General features: G+C 39.6%; 1 protein-coding gene across 1 annotated transcript in view; it reads left to right on the top strand.

The window, feature by feature from the left end:
* The window catches only part of MTTP (microsomal triglyceride transfer protein), a 121,313-nt gene that overhangs the window by 1,159 nt on the left and 112,419 nt on the right, over positions 1-7,735 (top strand). The gene's annotated exons all lie outside the window — the stretch shown is intronic.

Below are 7,735 nucleotides of genomic sequence, written 5' to 3'. Positions count from 1 at the left end.
TCTTAATTGGCAATAAAGTCTGGATCCATTTCTGGTCTGTTAGTAGGGCATCTTTTTCAGCTGCCTCCATATCAGGGTGAGAAGTAGCTGAGGGAGGATTAGTAATCGGATAGGTAGCCCTTCACATGTAGGTCATTAAATTCAGGCTGGCAGTGATGTGCCAAATCTATTAACAGCTGTTCAGTTGCCCTATGGGGGTCTATTTTGTGAATAATTATTTAATTTTCAGAGTTACTACCTGGCATCCTTAGATATGTTAAACCAAAGTTTTTTTAAGTGACTGAAAAGAAATTCTCATATATTAATAATAGAATCAGAATGCATTTTCTTTTAACACAGCCACATAATTTTGTAATCATTTGTGTGAATTTTTAAATGATTCCAGCATCAATACAGAATAAGCTCCAAAAAAAGTACCAGCAAAATAGGGCAATTGAGCTGAAGAGTAAAGCATATAGAAAGTTAAGGAAGTAGGCATTAAGTGATGTGAAAGACAGAATCTTATTTTCATTAATTGATTGGTAAAATTCATGTTTATTTATCTGACAGATTTATTGAGTTCAATATTTTTTGCCTTGGTACTGGGGATAAAAATATGACTAAATCTCAGTTTCTGTCCTTATGAAATCCTTACTCTAATGTAAAAGCCAGTGGTAAATAAATACCATATAACATTGAATGATCTTGAGATGCCTATACATAGAACAACTAAATGCTCTTGGAGGCAGGAGACATAGTTTGAGAAATTGAATAATTTTGCTGTATCTTGTAAATAAGCAGGAGTTTTCCAGATTAAGGAATGGAAAGTGTTTAAAATATTAAGAACACTGAATGCAGAAACCTAAATATGTCATACTTGGCACATGAATTATGCTGAAAGAGAAGAGGATAACTCGAAGGGTTTATCTAATTTGAACAAGTGTAGGAATGTAATGCTACTAGCTGAGTCATTTAGGATAGGCTGAAAGAAAATACATTTTGAAAAATAGAAAAATTTTGAAGCAGTATTTTTGAGATATATTCACATATCATATAATCCAACTGAAGTGTATAATTAATGACTCACACTATCATCTCATATTGTGTCTTCACCATAGTCAATTTTAGAACAGTTTCAATATTCAAAAAAAAAAAAAAACCCCTCAAAATATCCTATATCCTGGGCAGTTTAACAGTGGCTCAGTGGCGGGATTCTTGCCTACCATGCCAGGAGACCCAGGTTCAATTCCCAGAACCTTGGTCATGCAAAAAAAAAAAAAGTATATATATATATACCCTATATCCCTCATCCCCCCCTTATTAGTATGGTACGTTTGTTGTTGGTGAATAAATATTAAAATATTAATATTAACTACAGCCCATTGTTTGCAATAGATGCATTTCTTCCATATACCACTCATTATTAACATCCTGTAATAGTGACATGCATTTGTTCTAGTTCATGAAAAAACTTTTTATTTGTACTATTAATCACTGTCATCTCCACCCCAGGGTTCACTCTTTTATGGTCCCATGTTTTACTGTCCAGATTTCCTTCGAGTGACATATAGGACTCTAAACATTCCCTTTCCACACAACCACACACATTAAATCAGTGCTGTTAACTACACTTACCGTAATGTACTACCATCACCTCCGTCCGTTTTCAATATAGTTAAAAATTCTGCACACATTAAGCATCAGCTTCTCATTCTATACCTCATTTTGTCTCCTGATAAACTATATTCTAGATTTTAACTCTATGAGTTTACTTACTATAATTAGATCCTATTAGTGAGATCATACAACACTTTGTCCTTTTGTATCAGATATATTTCACTCAGTATCCTCAAGGTTCATCCATGTTGTCGCATGCTTCAGGACTTTTCCTTCTTAGTGCTGAATGATATTCCATCATATGTATATAACACATTCTGTTTATCCACTCATCAGTAGATGGACACTTTGGTTGTTTTCATCTTTTGGCAATTGTGAATAATGCCACTGTGAACATTGGAGTGAAAATGTCTGTTGATACCACAAATCTGAAAGCACATTCCCCATCTGATCTGTGTACAAGTTCCAAATGAAAAAGTGAGCATAATCATATCAGATCTCAATTTTTCAAAAGCAGCCAGAAATCTAGAGTTTTATGTGAAATCTTATTTTTTAAGTGTTGACAATTAATAATTTTTAAAAAGCCAAAGTTAAACAAAAAAAAAATGTCTGTGGACTACATTCAGACAGCAGGAAACCATCTTGTTAAATCAGACTAAACTGTAGGGTAACAAGGAGACCATTAATAGAACCAGAATTTAAGGACAAAAAAACATGATGATAAAGACTGATGTGCTCCATATTGGGCCTGAAAACACTGAAGAATCATAGCAAATTTCATTATTTTAAGTTTAGTTCTGATATTTTATTAAGTGTAAGAGTACTTATCATTAAGTAAGGTGTAAGGAGATGTGGGAATAGGGAAACACTTGTGAATACTTTATTTTTTAGTTAGGAAAGCCAGGAGGAAACAAATAAAAAAGATGATTAAAAGGTATCTGAAAGGAAGAATCAATTTCTCCCCTGTAGTCTCCATTTCAACCTGCATTTCAATTGAAACTTCAATAATGTAGAAAAAGTGGAAGTCTATTTTAAAAAAATATATCTTATCCCCACACCAAAGTAATGCATGGACATTGAAAATCTAGGAAGATGACTCTGGAGACAGTGTAGTCTTTGAACTTCCTGAATCTCCTCATAAAACATGTAAGACAGTTATGATTGCAAAACAACAACAAACCACGATCATAGCTAAACATAACTAGGTGAGAAAGAATTCCCACTGTTCTAGTTTGCTAGCTGCCAGAATGCAATATACCAGAAATGGAATGGCTTTTAAAAAGAGAGAGTTTATTAAGGTGCAAGTTTAGTTTTAAGGTCATGAAAATGTCCCAATTAAAACAAGTCTATAAAAATGTCCAAATTAAGGCACCAACAAGAGGTTATCTTCACTCAAGAAAGGCCCATGATGTTCAGGGTTTTTCTCTCTCAGTTGGAAAGGCACATGGCAAAATGACAATGTCTGCTAGATGTCTCTCCAGGCTTCTTATTTCATGAAGCTGTCCTGTGGTTGTTTTCCGTCTTCATCTCCAAAGGTCTCTGGCTGGTGGACTCTGTCTCATGGATCTGTCATGGCTCTGCTCTCTCAGAATCTCAAGCATTTTCCAAAATGCTTCCTCTTTTAAAGGATTCCAGTAAACTAATCAAGACCTGCCTGAAATGGGTAGAGTCACATCTTCCTCTAATTCAAAGTTAATACCCACAATTGTGAGAGTCACATCTCCATGGAGATAATCTAGTCAAGTTTCCAGCATACAGTACTGAATAGGGTTTAAAAGAAGCAGTTGCTCCCGCAGGATTGGATTAGGATTTAGCATGGTTTTTCTAGGGTATGCAAATCCCTTCAAACCAACACACCCACAAATCTCAAAATATAGGCAGGTGGGAACAAACCAGCAGAATAATCTCAGCATCTGTGTAGGAGGAAATGGTAGGAAGACAACAGCATCTGAAGGCTGCTGTTGAACCCTAAAGCTGACAATAGGTAATCACTGTAAAGCAAGGGGAACCCAATCTGAGATCAGCAATGAAACTGGCAGAGTTCAGTGACTAATTTCAGGAAGACTTCAAAGGAGTTAGCAAGAAGGTCTGAAGGTTCTGGAGGGATATGTGACCTATAATATCTCAAACCAGAACCCCCTTCTTGGACAAAGTCCAGCTATGGAGAATCTGCTAGCGGTAGAATCCAAATTGAAGAGAGCATGAGCAGTAGGAGCTAAGGAAAAAATAGGCCCTAATTAAAATGGAAGATGGAAACAGAGTAGAAAGCACTCAGAAAATACATGGATACATTAATCCTGTTTTATGAAAAGAACAGAAAAGGACACTCTCAAATCCTTAGCTAGGAAAACTATCCTATTGACTCCTCCCTCTTAAAAGTACAGAATAACTTATTTTGCCTAAAACTATACCACAGAGAAGGATCACATCTCATATTAAAGATGTGATAATTAAAAAGAGAATATGAAGTACCAGAACACAGATGAAACTATAATCCAGTATTTCAGAACAAATTAAGAGGAATTTTTAAAATGATAGTAGATAGAAAAGAACAATATAAAACAAAAATTCAGAAATAAGATGATTGAAGAAGAGAAGATTTAAAGAGTAGTAACAGCTCAGAAAAGAATAAGAAATATAAAAATAAATATACTGAACACCTAATTATAAGAATCAAGACTATAAAACTTCTAGAAGATAACCCAGGAAGGCATCTTCAGGGTCTTAAACTTTATACCCAAAGCACAACCAACCAAGAAAAAACTAACAGAAAAATAAATTTCATCAAAATTAAAAACTTCTGTGCATAAAAGGAGTGTATCATGAAAGTGAAAAGACAAACTACTCAATGGGAGAAAATATTTGGAAACCATGTAACTCAACAATAAAAAGACAACCCAATTTTTAAAATGCACAAGACTTGAATGGACATTTCTTCAAAGAGGACATTCAAATGGCTAAAAAGGCACATGAAAGATGCTCAAAATCATTAGTCATTGTACCAGTTTGAGACTATTATTTACCTCAGAAAAGCCATGTTTTAACCCTGACCTATTTAGTGCAGGAAACTTTGAATTTCCATGGAAACGTGACACATCCAGTTGTGGGGTGTGGCCTTTTGATTAGATGGAGATGTGACTTCACCCATTCAAGGTGTGTCTGGATTAGTTTACTAGCATCCTTTAGAAGGGGAAACATTTTGGACAAATCTCAGATGCAGGCACTGAGATGCAGGCACTTAGAAAACGGTTGCTTCAGAGATGACAGAGACACAGATGTTTGCAGATGCTTAGAGAGCCAACAGAGCCAAAACAAGACGCAGATGTTTGGAAATGCAGAACCCAGCAGACTTCATCATGTGCCTTCCAATGAGATGTTAAGCAAGCCAGAACTAGGCAGAGCCAAGGGAATTTAAGAGATGAAATCCAGCCCCTGTGAAATCTAGTGAGGAATGCCCACAGGAAACAGGCTGAAAGCAACAAAGCCCAGGAGCAGGGGACCAGCAGATGCCAGCCACATGCCTTCCCAACTGAAAAGGATGGTCCAGATGGCATCAGCCTTTCTTAAAGATAACCTCTTGTTGGTGCCTTAATCTGGACATCTTCACCCAGATTAAGCATTAGAACTGTAAACTAGCAACTTAATAAATTCCCTTTTTAAAAGCTGCTCCATTACTGGTAAATTGCATTCCAACAGCTTTAGCAAACCAAACAGCTATTAATGAAATACTAATCAAAAGCCTATGAGACATCAACAACTACTAAAATGCCACTGTTTAACAAACAGAGAACTACAAATGTTGTAGAGGATGTGGAGAAATAGGAACACTTATTCATTGCTGGTGGGGATGTAAAATGGTATAGCCGCTGTATAAGACAGTTTGGCATTCCTCAGGAAGTTAAATATAGAACTACCATATGATCCAGCAGTCCCCTACTAGAGATACTCAGAACTGAAAGGAGGGACATGAACAGACATTTACATACTGATGTTCATAATAGCATTATTCACAATTGCCAAAAGATGGAAACAACCCATCTAGTCCATCAGCTGATTAATGAATAAACAAAATGTGATATTTACATATGATGGACTATTATTCCTAAGAAGGAATGAGTCCTGATGCATGGGACAATATGGATGACCCTTGAGAAAATTATGTTGAGTGAAAAAAGCTGAGACACAAAACAACGAATGTTATATGATTTCACTGATATGAAACACTTAGAATAAGTAATTCATAGAGTCCTAATCTGGAATACAGGTTACAAGGGGCTGGGTTGGGGTTAGAGTGAGGAATTAACACTTGAGTTGTACAGTTTCTATTTGGGTTGATTGTAAAGTGTTGGTAATTGGAGGCAATTATGGTAGTACAACTATAAGAATGTATTTAACAACAGTGAATTATGTTGCTGTTAAAGTTATAAGGGGAAATTTTAGGTTGTGTATATGTTACCAGAATAAAAATTTTAACAAAACAACTACATAGGACTGTACAACAGTGAAACTTATTGTAAATGATGCACTATAGTTAATAGAACAATTGTAGTCAGTACAATTATAAAAATATTCTTTCATGAATTGTAAAAAATATGCCACACTAGACTTCTGGAGAAGATGGCGGCTTAGTAAGGCACACGGGTCTTAGTTCCTCCTCCAGAACAACTAATAAAGAACTAAAAACAGTACAGAACAGCTCCTGGAGCCACCACAGAGACCACACACACAGTGTACCCCATTCTGGAATGGCTGGACCGGCTAAGAGACTCCATTGCAGTGAGGTCCCCGAGAGGCATGCGCTTCCCCGGGCCACGGTGGCTGGCGGCCGGAGACCCTCCCTCCCTCCTTCCCGGGCCAGCTGGGAGCTTCCGATCGGCGGTTCCCCAAGCCGCGGTGGCCGGCGCCCGTCCCCCACGCACGGTTTCCCAGGCCGGCTGGGAGCCTCGGAACAGCGGTTCCCCAAGCCGCGGCGGCCGGCGACTGGAGCCCCCTTCCACACACGCGGCTTCCCGGGCCGGCTGGGAGCCTTGGATCGGCGGTTCCCCAAGCTGCGGCAGCCCTCCCACACGCGGCTTCCCGGGCCAGCTGGGAGCCTCTGAACAGCGGTTCCCCAAGCCGCGGCGGCCGGCAACTGGAGCCCCTCCCCCCACGCGCGGCTTCCCGGGCCAGCTGGGAGCCTCGGAACAGTGGTTCCCCAAGCCGTGGCAGCCGGCAACCGGAGTCCCTTCCACACATGCGGCTTCCCGGGTTGGCTGGGAGCCCCAGATCAGCGGACCCCCAAACCGCGGTGGCCGGCGACCCTCCCACACAGACAACTTCCCGGACGGAAAGGAAAGAGTCTCCAACAGTAGTAGAGACTGAGCCCAACCTAACACCAATAGTGGCATTAATGAACAACTTCTGACTACTAAAAATAGGCCCTCAGCTCAGGCAAAACTGATCAAGGTGGAAGTCGCCTATTGGGCTAACTGAAATAGAGGAAAGGGGGCAAAAAAGAGCCTTCCGCGACTGTTTCTATGGAGGCTTCATTGCCTCTGGGCTCAGCGCTGGGATTACACAGGTTGCAACTGCCCCGAATGCAGAAACAGGCTGCTTTCAGGGCTCTCTACTACCTGAACCTTCCCCATGAGAGGGGTGAAACGCAACTCAGGTGGAATCCCTCTCTCAAGGAATTCAGATCCCAGGACTTCACAATTTGAAGCCATTAAAACCAACCTACAACCTTTCCTCTGTCTCCACCACACACCCAGCAGTGAGAGTCTTCCAAAGTTAAAGGAGCCACAACATCTTTTGCTCGTGGGACCCGCAGACAGACAAGCACCACATACTGGGCAGGATAAGAAAAACAGAGCCCAGAGACTTCACAGGAAAGTCTTTCAACCTGCTGGGTCCCACACTCAGGGAAATCTGATTAAATGCCCAGACGCCAGCAAAAAAATAACAAATCACACCAGGAAAATTGAAGATATGGCCCAGTCAAAGGAACAAACCAATAGCTCAAATGAGATACAGGAGCTGAGACAACTAATTCTGAATATACAAACAGAAATGGAAAACCTCTTCAAAAACCAATCAATAAATTGAGGAAGGACATGAAGAAGGCATGGGATCAACAAAAAGAAGAAATGGAAAGTCTGAA

The sequence above is a fragment of the Tamandua tetradactyla genome, chromosome 24, assembly GCF_023851605.1.
Source record: "Tamandua tetradactyla isolate mTamTet1 chromosome 24, mTamTet1.pri, whole genome shotgun sequence".
Taxonomy (NCBI): Eukaryota; Metazoa; Chordata; class Mammalia; order Pilosa; family Myrmecophagidae; genus Tamandua; species Tamandua tetradactyla.
Note: the sequence above shows the minus strand (reverse complement) of the source record. Positions and strands in the feature narration are given on the sequence as shown.